General features: G+C 44.8%; 1 long non-coding RNA gene and 1 pseudogene across 1 annotated transcript; one reads left to right on the top strand and one right to left on the bottom strand.

The window, feature by feature from the left end:
• Positions 1 to 382: 382 nt before the first annotated feature.
• Positions 383 to 3,061, bottom strand: LOC125538104 (annotated as a pseudogene).
• A 1,340-nt stretch (positions 3,062 to 4,401) lies between these two features.
• Positions 4,402 to 6,844, top strand: LOC125540013. The gene is made up of 3 exons (XR_007297137.1): positions 4,402 to 5,290; positions 5,899 to 5,981; positions 6,338 to 6,844. It is a non-coding gene; the product is annotated as an uncharacterized LOC125540013 (long non-coding RNA).
• Positions 6,845 to 17,348: the final 10,504 nt, after the last annotated feature.

Below are 17,348 nucleotides of genomic sequence, written 5' to 3'. Positions count from 1 at the left end.
GGGGGCTTTTTGCGAAACAACCACGACGGACGACCAGAAGCAATAGCTGATTTATTAGTAAGGTAAAGATAAAGATTATAAATACCGATCATAGCTTTCGTTCCTCCTTGAAGTTAGCTGCAATCAATCTCTTTTTAATCTCTCCTTAATAATAAAGCATCGTTCCTCCTTAAAGTTAGCTGCAATCAATCTCTTCTTAATCTCTCCCTAATAATATATATATAATAATCTTTACTACTATTAAACAATCAAACAAGAACTTTCTTACATACACCTCGCAATTAGTCCCACAATAACGCACGAGCCAATCAGCACCACACGATTAGGCCAACAAGTCTCAATCTAACGGCCATCATTAATCCAATACCTCTACGGTGTGCACTTAGCATTTACCAATGACTGACCGTACTTCACCAGGAGAGTAGTAGTCGAACAACCAGCCCCGCGCGTCCCCTACAATCACGGAAATCAGATCGCAAACTAACAACCAGCCCAGCGTCCCCTACAATCACGGAAAATCAGATCACAAGCTAAGGGAACTTCACGCCCTTGACCTTGACCTCACCGCCAGGCACATACGCCGCCAACCAACGGCATCTCCTGCCTGCACGGCGACCACGCCGCACTGCACCATCCCGTCACCTCCGTGCATGATCGCCATCGCCGATTGTTGCCGCTTGTAGCGTGGCATCCGTCCTGCGAGATCGCCAGTGCCCAGGAGAGAGCCTGCCCCGGCACCCGCACCGCCGTGCCCGCCCTGCACTGGAACCCACGCCCGCCGGGGCAGGGCGCCAGCGCCTGTCGCGTCCCCTGAACCAGCCGGGCACACGCAGCTGTGATTCTTCCGAGGACTTCTTCAGGTTCGACTTCTTCCTTTGACTGTTGCAGCATTACTCATGATTAGATTTTTGATAATAGAGTTCTAACTAATAAACAGTTGCACAGCAAAATGCTATAAGCCTTTCATTTTACATACTGACTATACGAGGATAATGAAACTGGATTTGTGTTGCACAAATTGCCTTTACTATATCAAGTAAATACAGGAAAGTGACTTTACTATATCAAGTTCCATCAACATGACCACCAACACAATCGTTCTACAAAGTAATATAGCATCTATCCAGCTCCAGGGTGTTACAATGAATTGTATAAATCTGTATAAACCCACTTTTGCACACCACATGATTGAGAATGTGCATGATTATTTAAACTGAAAACATCTGGACTACACGTGATCCATTCTAATTCTGAAAACTAAAGAAGTCGCACTTCCTGCTCCCTGAGTACAAAATGGTGCATTTGAATGTCTGTTTGTTGGAACTACGCAACTTTAGCATATCTTTTTTTTTCATGTGCATCTCCTAATAGGTGAGAGCATCAACAACATTTTGTTGATCTATCATGAACCGGTTTAGAATATATGTTTTTGCAGGACTAATGCTTGTGGTAAGCCATCTAAGAAATATTTAGAGTTGCCGACAAAGGTAATCTGGAAGTATGATTTAGTAAACAAATATGCCCGACCATCACATCAAGGAAATGTTCCATATACAACTACATGAATTTCTTAGAACAATAAAAATATTGTGCAATGCAACGAAGATTCAAAACATACTCTTTGATTCAGACTTGTTGCTCCCATCCCCTTTCGGTATCAAAAAGTGTTCAAGTTTTGTACCTGATCTGGAATCCAAACCCCTGGCTTGCTGAATGACTCGAGCAGGTCAGAACCACATAGCAACATTACCTTGACACTTCCTGAGACAAAACGCAAGTCGTAAACAACTGATTTATATACAGTGTTATAGTACTGATACAATTGGTGATCCAACAATGTGAGAGAAGACACTACTGTGTTGCAACAACAAAAATCATTGTCACATACCTTGATCAGCTAAGCCGTCCTTGCACAGAAGAATTCTTAACTCTTGAGAAAATGGTCAAGGTACGCTGATGACCTTTCTGCATTGCCTGTATCAAGAACACAAGAATGTGTCCATCAAATGAACACATCATCCGAACTGAAAGTACCTTATGTGATAGCGAAAATCCAATGGTACGCATGTATTGATAACATGAAAAATCAGGTTATTATGCATGGATCAACCATCACGAAAGACGAGCTTCAACATGCCAATTCGCAGAGGCGAATCCGGTGAGCAGACGGCAAGAGGTCATGAGCAGCCCCAAATTGCAAATTCGGTCATGAGAATGTGGTGTTAACACAAACCCATACACATTTCCAGTTCCGCATAGTACCTTCTTCTTGTTAGCATCGGTTCACCAGGGACATGTATCCATTAAGGCAGTAACATCCCAGCACCGACTACCCTCGCTGCTGCAACTCATCCTTCGCAAGCTCTGTACGTATGAAACAAGAGATGGGGTAATATGCAATCTATTTGTTCTGATTCTCAGCCTGTTCTAATATTAACACAACACTTCAGAGTTGCTAAACAGATTTAACAGGTGTTGCGGCTTACCAAACATGCCTGTGCATGTAGGTGGGAAGGTTGAAGCTCCCGGTGGCCACCAGCACAACACCACCCCGCCTTCCCCCGTCTCTGCGGTCATCCAGTTGAATAAGGGAACGTATGGTGGACTAGGATGACTCTGAATAACGCAAGTGAAGAAATCCAAGATCAAGTTCTTTTCTTTCTGCTTACAGATTTGGATCCGTGGACAACTCTCTGTGGGGACGGGAACTTCCACCTCCTCCAAGGCCATGGCCACAGCCGTCCTCTTCAAATTCCCAGCTGAGCAAGAAGCCGGCACAAAATCTTCGCTTCTCTCTTCCTGGGGTCGGCGTGCGCCCCCCGCCTGAGAGGTCGGTAGTCCGGCGTGTGCGGTAAGGGGCCGGCGTCACCGGCGAGCATGCCAAGCTCGACCGCCTCCTCGAGCACTTCGACGGCCGAATTCGAAGGAGGAGTGAGGTGGAGCAGGGGCATGCACGTCCGCCGGCGTGGGTGACGAAGGGGAGGGGCGGACTTACAGGGAGCGCCGGCTATGGAGGGAGGGATCTGGCGACCATGGAAGATTAGGGAAGGGAGGAGAAAAGACAGGGGCGGTGGAATGACTGGCTTTTTTTAGTACAACTACAGTATATACTAGCAGTGTCCAGAGAAGGATTGTGAGTGACTGTGGCGTTGTCCAAACCAATTTTCTTTCATCCTCTAGAAAAATACTTTTCTTTTATAGGGCATGTTCGATTTTGGGTGCCATTTCTTTAATCATCATGGCTTGTTATGATCATGATGATCAGTTGATGGTTTAAAAAGTTTCGTATAAATATCTATAAAAATTAAATAAAACTGAATATATTTTATGTTTTTTAATCCTGTAGGTCATCTTGTGGAGTACTTCACCGGAGATATAAATTTTATGGATCTATCAAAACTAACTAACTCTGATTACTATTTTATAGGATCATATGACATATTTTAGAACAAAACTACCTGTCATTTTAGTGGATGAGGAATAAAATGATGATATTACAAGAAATCAAGACTTGAAAGATGACGGAAACAACACAGACCCCAAAGATTGAATGATTATTGATAGACCCCCTCCCCCCCCCCAAAAAAACATCGAACATATCACCCGAAGTTGAGCTCATCTCACAATCATTTATCCTTTCACCGACTGTCACTCCAACAAACGATGACTTAATAGAGTAACTTTGTTCATCGGTATGATTGATGATGTCCCTTTACTAGAGTAAGACATATTTTTTCATATTTTAAAGTATGAAGGAAATGAAGTTGACGAGGAAGTTTTTGATATATATTTTAAAGTACGAAGGGAACGAAGCTCAAACCAATATACCATCCATCGGATGAAGCACCATAGATCGTATCAATAAATGGACCTTCAAGAGATAATGGTGTTTAGTTGTGTTTTTTTTAAATTATGTAACAAATTATAATAGAATTATGTGATCATCAATGTTATATGAAGACATTTTTATGGGTCGTATGTTACACGCGCGCTCATATCACTGAGCATAAGACAGATTTGAATGGGTCGGTAAAAAACTCGCTAGAAGAGAAAATATACTCAAATAGATGTTTTTATTGTAGATTATGATATGTGCGTTGCACATGCATGTGTACTAGTTAAAGCATACATTGAGATTCATCATCGCATAACTTTTGCAAAAAAGTTCTTAAGTATTATGGAAATAAACCCGGCGTCCACTATAGGCCGACCATAATAATAAGTGAAAAAAAGTCTCATATGCAGTCCCGTCGTTGACATCGCTATCGCGCACGAGAAGACGAGGGTTCCCTCTGCCCCGCCGCCACGCCCCCATCCTCCTCTCCTCGATTTCACCGCGCCGGCGTGCTACCGTCTTCCTCCTCTCCCTCTCCGGCGCGCTCTACCCACCACCAACGGCGCCACAGACCGCATACTCCTCATGATGCGCCGCATGCGGGCGGCCACGTCTCGCCCGACCGTCCGCCCACACGCCTCCTCCTTTGGGGTCCGGCGAGCGGCATCGGCGGCCACGACGAATCGGCACGTGTGCGGCCACTCTGCTTCGGTTCAGGGGCTACAGACTATGCCGGATTGGCCACCGGCTCAAAGGGGACGTGCGGACGTCCTGGTCCTGCTCCTCCCGACCAAGTTGATGTGGCGCGGGGCGGCGGCCTCAGAGCCTGCGGTGTACGCCTGTTGACGGGGCTCGGGGTGGCTGTGGCTGAATATCACATCTCCTCCTCTTGTCCTCATGCTCTCTGCTTTGTGTCATCTTATCTCTCCGATTCTTCTTTGGCCACATGTGCAGGTGTTTGAGGCAGGAGCGGTGATTAGCATCGGCGAAAGTACTCCGCCCACATCCTGTTTGATGTTATGCTATGACAGACTGGGAATTTTCAGATCCAACTCTTACTACTATTTAGATATTCAGAATGAAAAAAACAAGTGTATCTGATGTCGGATCTGCACCTAAAACAAGTGTACATGATGTTCCAAGCTGTCCGTGTTGATGGCCAAAGAGTAGGCGAGGGTCCACTGTTCATTTGATTTCGTGGGGATTATCCAGAACAATGCGATCTGAATTGAAGCCAATCCGATCCAGGTGAAACAGAAGTTGATAGATTATTCTGGAGACGAGGTGATATATATATATCAAGCGGAAGTCTGTTTGTGTGACTCTGCCTGTATGTTGTCAAGTTGCAAATAGCCTGGTTTTATCAGTTGTTGCTTGATGAGAGACCAACCAGTTTATGCCTGACATTTGTGACTCTACATTTAATGCAGTACAATCGAGAGCTCACGGCATTAGGTATGCTTTAGATACAAAAACTCTCGCTCAGTTTAGTTCCCGTGTAGTGTTAAATTCTGGTGAACTATATTCGTTACAAATGGTAAGCTAAAGCAGATTTAAAAAGATGATAAATTTGCTCAAACCACGTTCAGTTTCAAAACTGACCTGAAGCTACACTCAATGGCCCTATGGATCCTCTCTTTTAAAGAATCTACCTGTTTGTTGCCATTTTGTGGGACTTATAGGAAGAAGACATGAGGTGGAGTACTTCTTAAGATAATCCTACTCAATGCATACTAGAAATTGCTATTTGAAAAAGTTGTTCTGAAGTGACTCTTCAGGGCTTGGGAGGTTGTCAATTTTTGTGTACATGTTACTGTTGTATACTACTAATACAAATTTTGTAGTCTACAAGGGGTCTGCGGTACTTTCATAGTAGCGAATAAAGAATGAATCAAATGGGATTGATTTACTACTATACCTAAATTAGTTACATATATTGCATCTTGTGGATTAATTCTTGGTCAACTAGGTGTAGTTGATTTTTCAGTTTTGACACACACTTATCCATTTACATAATGTGGTCATATGTTTCATTTTGTGGCTAACCACGTGAAAGTATGTAGGTTCAAACCGATGCTGTGGCCAACACAGATAGTAGCAGTCAAGACAATGACTTTTTGGATGAAGAAGAGTGACTTCATGCAAGGTACTAACTTGATTCGTGAGGACTGCTACCATATGCACACAGAGTTGTTCAAGATTTTTTTTTTTTGAAGGTTGAACATTTCTCTTGGGAAGCAAATCTTGTGGCCCATGAGCTTGCTAGGGAAACCAAATTTACTTCTCCTTGAATTTTGTTGGATAATCCACCTAAATAGCATGTACCTTTATTAGTTAATGATGTAACAATCATTGAGTAATAGAAATACTTTTTTGTAAAAATAAACTTATTACTGGCATGGTGATTTTGCGAATTGATGGTTGAACTGAATACTTCGATTTTTTCCTTTTGGTCGATCGCCTAGCAGATATTTGTCTTACCTAACCTTTTGATGAAATCAGGAAATGAGTTCCAATATTGGTGTGACGAGTCCCTTGACTGAAGGAGGAGGAGGACGTCAAGGGAGGCATGAGCCGGCGGTGGCAGCATGAGCCATCACGACGCATCGCTGGGAGGCTCCGGGCGGGGGGCATGAGAGGTGTGACACAAGTGAGGAGGCGAACTAGAGAAGATGAGTAGATCGAGATGGATCATACAAGGATGAAGGGATGTTATAGAGCCGTTAGCCGACGGTGCTAATTTCCTGTGTGTGTCGATGTCGGTTGCCATGCAGTAAATGAAGAGTGTGTGTATGCCTGTGGCACCCTCCATTTTCATATTTGGAGTCCACACAGGCTGGGTGGCCGAGGGGAAGAGTGAGCGATTTTTTTGTTCCGTTTTCTTTGCCTGAGTAGGTGTCTGTGAGGACTCCTCCCCCCAGGCTTGGTGATTTTGGTGATGGTGGTGAGATGGTGGATTCTTTTTTTGCGGGATCGTGTAATATACATAGAAATTTTTCTGAGCTTCTATTTTACATGTGATGATTCATAATTCCATATAGGCATCAGGGGTTGGGTCGTTGCATGCAGAATATGACCATATTCATATCTTTTTAAAACATATACCCCCTTCGTTTTTAAATATAAGTCTTCTTAAAAATTTAAATATGAACTATATACGAAGTAAAATGAATGAATCTACGTTCTAAAATATATCTATATGTATATTCGTATGTTCATATATTTGTATGTAGTCCGTATTGAAATATCTAAGATGACTTATATTTAAAAACGGAGGAAGTATTTCATGTTTTCACTTTTCAGACAGATGGATGGATAATGTCAGTGTTTCGAGAGAAAAAAAGATGGTGGGCACCTACCTACCAAGTTTTTTTATGTGGACAATGCGAATGAGTTTTGCTCACACAATGTCAATTTTTTTTCCGTTGCGACGCACGGGCATATGTCCTAGTCTATCCCTAATTAATAATAAAGCACGGATTGACTCCGTGGATTCACCGTCACAATACACTTTCTTCTCCTGAAATTACGCTTTTAGTTTCAATTTAAAACATATACGCGAGGTGGTACTAAAGCGTCAATTTCATTCAAATTGTTCGGCATCGAGAAAGCGAACGAAACAGCCCATCCAGAAAAGGACCCACCTTTTTTTCTCCCGTTGCAACGCACGGGCATATGTCCTACTCTATCCCTAATAATAAAGTACGGATTAACTCCGTGGGTTCACCGTCACAATACACTTTCTTCTCCTGAACTTTCTTCTCCTGAAATTACGCTTTTAGTTTCAATTTAAAACATATACGCGAGGTGGTACTAAAGCGTTAATTTCATTCAAATTGTTCGGCATCGAGAAAGCGAACGAAACAGCCCATCCAGAAAAGGCCCCACCTTTTTTTCTCCCGTTGCAACGCACGGGCATATGTCCTACTCTATCCCTAATAATAAAGCACGGATTGACTCCGTGGGTTAACCGTCACAATACACTTTCTTCTCCTGAAATTACGCTTTTAGTTTCAATTTAAAACATATACGCGAGGTGGTACTAAAGCGTCAATTTCATTCAAATCGTTCGGCATCGAGAAAGCGAACGAAACAGCCCATCCAGAAAAGGCCCCACCTTTTTTCTCCCGTTGCAACGCACGGGCATATGTCCTACTCTATCCCTAATAATAAAGCACGGATTGACTCCGTGGGTTCACCGTCACAATACACTTTCTTCTCCTGAAATTACGCTTTTAGTTTCAATTTAAAACATATACGCGAGGTGGTACTAAAGCGTCAATTTCATTCAAATTGTTCGGCATCGAGAAAGCGAACGAAACAGCCCATCCAGAAAAGGCCCCACCTTTTTTTCTCCCGTTGCAACGCACGGGCATATGTCCTACTCTATCCCTAATAATAAAGCACGGATTGACTCCGTGGGTTAACCGTCACAATACACTTTCTTCTCCTGAAATTACGCTTTTAGTTTCAATTTAAAACATATACGCGAGGTGGTACTAAAGCGTCAATTTCATTCAAATCGTTCGGCATCGAGAAAGCGAACGAAACAGCCCGTCCAGAAAAGGCCCCATCTTTTTTTCTCCCTTTGCAACGCACGGGCATATGTCCTACTCTATCCCTAATAATAAAGCACGGATTGACTCCGTGGGTTCACCGTCACAATACACTTTCTTCTCCTGAAATTACGCTTTTAGTTTCAATTTAAAATATATACGCGAGGTGGTACTAAAGCGTCAATTTTATTCAAATCGTTCGGCATCAAAAAAGCGAACGAAACAGCCTATCCAGAAAAGGCCCCACCTTACGTATATCATTTGGCCACAGGATTACTCATGGGCCGGCAGGCATGGGTAGGCAAGAAAAAATAATTGCTTCATGCGGGAATTGAACTCATGACATCATGTCCCAACCACAAAGGAGCTACCAACTAAGCTGTCTCATGCTCATGCAAAATATTAGGATACACAATCTAACTAATAATCCTACATCGCTTTTTTACACCAAATTCCATTAACTTATATACACACGACTGCGAGAATCAACGGGTAGAGATGTAAAAGAAAGCAACAGATAACAGACATCTAAAGATAGATATATTTGCATGTGATGTGATGTCGTCCAACAAATCGCTATCCGTTGTGTTTTCAATTTTTTTTTCTCTTGCATCGCCCGGACTGCTTGAGGGCAGCTCCTCTGAACTAATCTTCCGGCTGCAGTGGTAAGCATGTCCATGTTCGGTGCTTCCAACAGCACGCAATTTTCTACAGTGTAGGTCTTGTAAGTGCGAGCATAGTAAATATATATGATTTATCTAATCCATTGTATTAAGGAGTTTTATAGTTCTGCTTCATGCAAAGACTATTTTATTATTAACGGCTGCTGCTACCGATCAGCCGGATGATTTCCAGTCTTCCTTTCCTTTTCAGGCGTCTACACACAACGTGCCCTGTGATGACACCACATGACCTTCTGCACAAAATGAGGTTGCAACAGCAATGCCTCGGCCGCGGCACCGTCGCCGGCAAGCACACAGCAGTGGATGTTGCAATCCCGACGAGCACAGCTTCGACGAGACACGAACCTAGACACTATCTGTTCCATCTCTCGCCACGCAGTAGGACTCATGCTACGAAAAGTCTGAGCGACGCCGGCCATGTCCTCGCCGCTGGTGCCTCCATGTATGTGACTTTGCAGCTGCGCCACCCCCACCCCGTCCGTGGATGCTTCGCAGCACGCACCAGCTCCCATGGCAGCACCGACGACGTCGGCGACGCTTCAATGCAACTCCGGTGAAGCTTCAATGCACCTGTGGTGCTTCAATGCAGCTCCGGCGACGATTCAATGCAACTCTGGTTGCGCTTCATTGCAGCGTTCAACGGCGTCGCGGTGCTTCATTGTAGCTCCAGCGGCCCCATCGATGCTCCACTACAGCAACGTGCATGGCGAGCTCCATGGCAGCATCCGCGCCGGCGGATGCTGCGACGCCGCGTGTGAAGGCAATGGGGGATGCACCGATTTAAGAACGACAACAAATGGCGGCGCCAATAGATGCTTCGATGCAGTGCCCGCTATCGACAGCACGCGGCGGCTCCGATGGATGCTGCGACGCCACGTGCGACGGCAATGACGGATGCTCTGATGCAACAACGACAACACACGGCGGCGCTGATGGATGCTTCGATGCAGAGCCCACTATCGACAGCACACGGCCTCCAGTGGATGCCGCGACGCAGTCCTGTTGTGGTTCTCGACGATGTCATCCTCTCTAGCTTGAATCAATGGCAGCTACGAGCATGGCGGGATTTGCAGCTGCAGGGTGGCTCATGGGGCAGGGTAGCATCCATGCGGCGACGGTGGCGGTGGCTCTCAGTTCCCAGTTGTGGTGGTTGGTGGTGCTTGCCATGGTATTGACGGCCTCTCCTGTGGCAGTTACGAACAAGAAAGAAAGGGGAAAAAAGAGAGAAAACGAGTGGAGAAGAGGGATCGCGAGGAGACAAGGCTATTGGAGTAGTGGGTGGCCTTTCATGGGACATGTGCTGCACATAGGAGCCGGTTTAAGGGAGTAAGAAATCATTTGGCTGAAAGTAAACCTTTTTCATTATTAATTCGGCTATATATAGTGGGAAAATCAAAGAGTATCCTACTTAGTCAAACTGTAAAATGTACAATGTCAAAGTGTTGTTATCTTCGTCATCTCCTCCCAATTGCACAATATATCTTTATTATTAATTTCACCACAACAGAATTATTGTTCTTTTTTTACTTGAGAATTATTTCACCACAACAGAATTATTGTACTTAGTATGCGAAACAACATGTTATTTCTCATCCTCAAACCAGAGTTCAGGTAATTCTTAAAACTTGAACTTCTCGCGTGGTCATGGCCTTTAGTAAGATGCCATCTGGTAGTTTCACAATAAAAAATTGTCATTATCCCGAAATTTTATTTTATTTTCGTTCATGAGTGTTTTTTTTGTTCAGGAATATCTTTCATGGGTTTCAAAATGATTTTTTAAGGTATAGGGCCTATTTCTAAGTCACCAGTGATCGATCCCCCGCCGTTGCCGTTGATCCTTGCCGAGCTTCAAAGATCCTCTCAGGGCCGGGCCCATAGTTGTGCAGACTGTGCGGCCCGCACAGGGTCCATAAATTTTGGGGGCCCCAAATTTTTGTATAGGCCTATGACTAGTATAGCTGGGGGCGTGGATGGCGCTGGCTTCAGTAGCCCAACATACAGCCCAGGCCAAAGCCGTCCTACTCATGCGGTACACATCGAATGACCTAACGCACTGGACTGGAGGGAGGCGACGCGACCTGCTCCTGCCAGTCCGCCGCCAGCCGCCAGAGATGTCTTCCCGCTCCCCGATCGCCCCCTCCCAACCCATCAGCCATGCCCTGGCCGTGCTGCGCCGGTGCGCTCGGACCCACGGCCTTCCACCACTGATGCGATGAGCCCAACCTCCGCTTCGCCCTGCTGCCGTCGTGCTTCCATCCGCCCCAGCCAAGGCCGGCGGTGGCCCCTGCCTATGCCTTCACGCTCCCTTGTGCAGAAGATGATCTTCAACGATATGGGAACTAGTTGATTTTCGAAGGAAATTCCCAAGGAGATGCGTGCTTCAGTGCTTGAAGATAGATCAATTTGGATCCATTAGAAGAACGATGGAAAGCCAAGGCATTACAGTACATGCAGATGCAGAGCTAATTCAATGGTGTTGTGGTCAGCAGATGCATATTAGGCTGAATAAATATGTAAACTGTAGGTTTCTAGTCAACAATGACACTGAAAAATTAGGATATTGGCACTTATATTTGAAGAGTGAATATTAATAAATATATAACTGATTCTAAAATCACAATGCTTGAACAGAAGCATACATTTTAACCTGAAATCATACAACCTTAAAGGTCTCGCAAATGGTTTTTATATCAACCGAATGGTAAGTATTTCAATTTATATCAATGGTAATTATTTCACCTGATGATTATGCATTTTCTTATGAAATTATACTTCTGATGCCTTGAAGGTATTGGTTCTTCTTCTACTATTGATCTGGTTATGGAAGCTATGGATGAAGCAAACAATTGATTTGGTACTCTTTTCATCCCTTTATTACTATTTGCAATTTTCCATGTTTATCTACTTTTTGGATCATTACCAATTGAGTTCAAACTCTACATTTATTGAGTAACCGAGCTTTATTTTGTATGTTTTAGAATGGGGTATTTTTTGGGAATGTTATGAGGTATTTTTGGGTAGTAACAACTTGCCAAAATTTATCTATGTTGCCGGAAAAAATATGACCGGGGGTTTGCTTTCCGCCACTGCTTGCCACCTCAGTTAAAGATCATAGCATAGCAGTTCAATCGGACGGGACACAAGACTAGGTGAGTTAGACGGTTCGTCTAATTGCCAAACATTGACGCATAATCTTCAATTGGTATTTGCTTCATTTTTTTCTAGTGAGATAGGGCCCCAATTTTGAATTTCACACAGGGCCCCGGATTTTGCCGGCCCGGCCCATCCTCTATCCGAAGTTACGCTACCACAAAACGCCAGTTCACTAATGTATTCTATTATTTTTTCTGATTTTGTGTCTATACTGTAGTCCCATGCTATACAATTCCTCTCAATGAATTAGATAATAATGTGCATCTTCCTATTTTTATAAGTTTTGTTATCTGGTTTCTCTGGTTGATAAAGGAATTTGCATGGGTGCACTTAAATTGATTATTGTTATAGATGACGTATGACCTGCATCGTTCAATTTGGTACATTCTTGTTGCGCCTAAACTTAGGTATATACATGTTCATTGAGGTTGAAAAGTCATTATCGTTATTTGAAATTATTAGGATCTCAGGTGTTGTCAGGTTGTTGTACGTGATATAGAGCAAGAAGAGTGCCAACCAGGACGCGGCGAGGTCAAAACAAACATAATCCTCCATGTTTTCTTCCTTGCTCATTTCGCTGCCGTGACAAAAAATTAACAATGTATTCCCGTTCGCACAAGCAATTTTCTTACTGAATCTGAGTACACATCAGTATTCTCTCCCGTTGCAACGCACGGGCATTTGTACTAGTAATAATAAAGTACGGATTGACTTTGTCGGATTCACCATACAATACACTTTCTTCTTATGTCATAATACGTTTTTACGATTATTATTTGCACCGTTTGATGAGAACATTAACAGTTTAGATTTTATAGTTTTTACGTAACACATATTTAACATGTATATGTGCCAACACATTGAGTTGTCATGTACTCCCTCCGTCCGGAAAAGTTGTCTTCGTGGCAATTTTACGAAAACCTCCTCGGTGTATTCTGTTGGGGAACGTTGCAGAAAACAAAAATTTTCCTACGGTTTCATCAAGATCCATCTATGAGTTCATCTAGCAACGAGTGATTGGATTGCATCTACATACCTTTGTAGATCACGCGCGGAAGCGTTCAAAGAACGGGGATGAGGAAGTCGTACACGACGTGATCCAAATCACCGAAGACCTAGCGCCGAACGGACGGCACCTCCGCGTTCAACACACGTACGGTCAGCGTAACGTCTCCTTCTTCTTGATCCAGCAAAGGGGAAGGAGAGGTTGAGGAAGATGGCTCCAGCAGCAGCACGACGGCGTGGTGGTGATGGAGCTGCAGTACTCCGGCAGGGCTTCGCCAAACGCTATGGAGGAGGAGGAGGTGTTGGAGAGGGAGAGGGAGGCACCAAAGGTCGGGGTAAGAAGTCCTCCATCTCCCCCACTATATATAGGAGGGCCAAGGGGGGGGGGGCGCCGGCCCTAGGAGATCTAATCTCCTAGGGGGGTGCGGCCAAGGGGAGGAATCCCTCCTCCCCAAGGCACCTAGGAGGTGCCTTCCCCTCTTAGGACTCTTCCTCCCTTGAAACCCTAGGCGCATGGGCCTCTTGGGGCTGGTGCCCTTGGCCCATGTAGGCCAAGGCGCACCCCCTACAGCCCATGTGGCCCCCCGGGACAGGTGGCCCCACCCGGTGGACCCCCGGGACCCTTCCGGTGGTTCCAGTACAATACCGGTGACCCCGAAACTTGTCCCGATGCCCGAAATAGTACTTCCTATATATAATTCTTTACCTCCGGACCATTCCGGAACTCCTCGTGACGTCCGGGATCTCATCCGGGACTCCGAACAACATTCGGGTTACTGCATATACATATCCCTACAACCCTAGCGTCACCGAACCTTAAGTGTGTAGACCCTACGGGTTCGGGAGACATGTAGACATGACCGAGATCGCTCTCCGGTCAATAACCAACAGCGGGATCTGGATACCCATGTTGGCTCCCACATGCTCCTCGATAATCTCATCGGACGAACCACGATGTCGAGGATTCAAGCAACCCCGTATATAATTCCCTTTGTCAATCGGTATGTTACTTGCCCGAGATTCGATCATCGGTATCCCAATACCTCGTTCAATCTCGTTACCAGCAAGTCACTTTACTCGTACCGTAATGCATGATCCCGTGACCAAACACTTGGTTACTTTGAGCTCATTATGATGATGCATTACCGAGTGGGCCCAGTGATACCTCTCCGTCATACGGAGTGACAAATCCCAGTCTTGATCCGTGTCAACCCAACAGACACTTTCGGAGATACCCGTAGTATACCTTTATAGTCACCCAGTTACGTTGTGACGTTTGGCACACCCAAAGCACTCCTACGGTATCCGGGAGTTACACGATCTCATGGTCTAAGGAAAAGATACTTGACATTGGAAAACTCTAGCAAACGAACTATACGATCTTGTGCTATGTTTAGGATTGGGTCTTGTCCATCACATCATTCTCCTAATGATGTGATCTCGTTATCAATGACATCCAATGTCCATAGTCAGGAAAACCATGACTATCTGTTGATCAACGAGCTAGTCAACTAGAGGCTTACTAGGGACATGTTGGTGTCTATTATTCACACATGTATTACGATTTCCGGATAATACAATTATAGCATGAATAAAGACAATTATCATGAACAAGGAAATATAATAATAATGCTTTTATTATTGCCTCTAGGGCATATTTCCAACATATTCCCGACAAACGACGCACTCCCCCACCTCCGCTCCTCTCCCCGCCGGTTCCCCTGCTTGTCTCCTCCCTTGTCGGAGCCCTCTGCTCGGCTCCCCAAGAAGCTATTGCTGGCGTCGCCGGAGATTCCCCGCGCAAGAAGATCCCTGCTCTGCTCCCCCTCCTTGCTCCCCTCCTCCTCCGCCGCATTGCTTCCCCGGCGAGGAGAAGCATCGATTTTTCCGACCTCCTCCGACAGAAGCCGCAGCTGCCCTACTCCACCACCGCCACAGCTTGCCGCCGCCGTAACTGCCTCCTCCGCGGCTCTCTCCTGCTCGCGCAGCTCCAGCTTGCCTTCCTCCCCTAGCTTCCCTAGTGACCGCCGTGCTCTGCTCCGGCTGCTTCAGATCCGGCGTCGGCAAGGCTGATATGGTGGCTGCGAGGCCAGACGGCAGGAGACGTAACCGACGAGCCCGACGACAGCAAGCTTGATGGCGAGCTCGACGTCGGCGGAGACGTCTTCTGTACTGCGAGCTCCACCATCCCTGCACATACTGTACTGCGAGCTCGACGATGGCGGTGGCGTCTTCTTGGCAGGTTAAGCCTCCCTCCTTCAATTCCCCTCCATGATTTATGTGTCAAAACTGATTTTTTTACTGAAATTTGCTGCTTCTGACATTTGCTTAAGACTACGAGGATCACACTTGTTTCTTCAGTTAGCAAAACCTGGTAGACAAATCTCACTAGGCCATTTGTTTCATGATGTGGCAAGTAATTTAGTCATTGTTTCAGACTGCAATCAAGTCTTCTGTCATTGTTTCAAAATTCTTCAGACTGCTAGATTCAAGTTCTGCTATAACTGAAAAAAGGGACATAACCACACCTGAATAATTTTCGAGTTCAGAACCACACATTTTATCATCCTACTTCCAGGAATTTTTCTTGATGAACCTGAGATTTATTGGTAAGAGTATTCACTAGTCTACTAAGTCCAGGGTATCAGTAGCATTTTCTTATTCTTTTGGCAAGCCTTTTCTTGGTTGCGCGGTTAACTGATCTTGTTAACATGTTAACTGAATTTTGCAAGGAAAATTGAACTTTGCGTTGTTGGACTGACAGGAGTAGAAAATTTGGAGTACACAGTGTACTGAGTTCTCTTACTCCGTCAAATTACTCTTGGCTGTAGCTCCCATACAAAATTAAAGGATCAGAATTACTATTGCAAATAAATTTCTGATGTTTGAAAACATCACAATTTTTGAAAAATGCCCTTGGGTACAATGTAGGTGTAGTAGGTTTTTGCCTATTTGCAAGTTTGGCATATCTTGCATGGGTTCAGGTACATCAGTATGTTGTTTCTATACCAGTAAGCTGGCATCAACCAAATACTTCTATTATTCAAATAAATCCAAATACTTCTATCCTTTCTTTTCCTATCCTTTCTCATTGAACACATGACACAATACATACACATGACACAAAGCCATACACATGACACAAGACATACACATGACACAAAGCCATACACATGACACAAGACATACACATGACACATGACACATCACATACTCCTATACAGCGGTTATTTCCTCTCCAGCATTTTGTAGACGGTCCTTGTGTAGATGCGGCAGCTTATAGTTGTTTCCTCCTTGATCTTTCATCACTTCCACCATGACTGCTTGCAACGTCATAAAGCTTTTCAACAGCTTATGGGGATCGTAGTTCTCAAACTCCTCCTCTACACCCTGTACCAGTTCCTGTATATTCATAGGCGCTCTGCAGTCGGTTAGGGATTGGAGGGAGCAGTGGAAACAAAGATTCAGAACATTGAGCTCAGGGCTGTTTGGTGGTTGTTGCAATAATCGAATATCCAGATCTGTCTGTGCCACGGCTTCTAGAAAACCAGCATCATTAGGGAGGACATGCGGTGTTGCATTATCTTGTTGAATAAAGATCGTTGTGTCATCGTCACCGTCCGGCCATTTGTCTTGAATGGCAGGGATTACTTTATTGATCAAGTAATCTCTGCACACAGGTCTAGTAACTTTGACCGGCTTCAACTCTATTGTCCCCCTATCTCTATTCTGGCTTGTTCGTTGTGCCTCGGTCTGTACCACGAACGGCCAAATGCCAAGTTTCCCATCAAATATCATCTCCCCATCTTCATTGTAGCGAGGTTTGGCTACAGCTGTTAGAAACATTACCTTCCCAATGCTATGAGTATTGTGCACAGTTCGGTTTGGTTCTTCTTCTCCAGGCAGTACGTAGTAGCTACTCTTCACTCGGGTCATGTCATACCATTTCTCGTCGATGTGGACCATATTTGTCATTGGCTTGAAACTGGGCCAAGGACTTGATATCCATCTTTCATCCATCATGGATAGGCAGAACTTTAGTCTCGCTATCTTGTTCTGTGGCTTGAGGGGGGGTTTGATGGTGCTTGTGATGCTTTTCAGCTCTTGCAATTGAAA

Source organism: Triticum urartu, chromosome 2 (assembly GCF_003073215.2).
Source record: "Triticum urartu cultivar G1812 chromosome 2, Tu2.1, whole genome shotgun sequence".
Lineage (NCBI taxonomy): Eukaryota > Viridiplantae > Streptophyta > Magnoliopsida > Poales > Poaceae > Triticum > Triticum urartu.
This window is presented reverse-complemented; position numbering and strand designations above follow the sequence as displayed.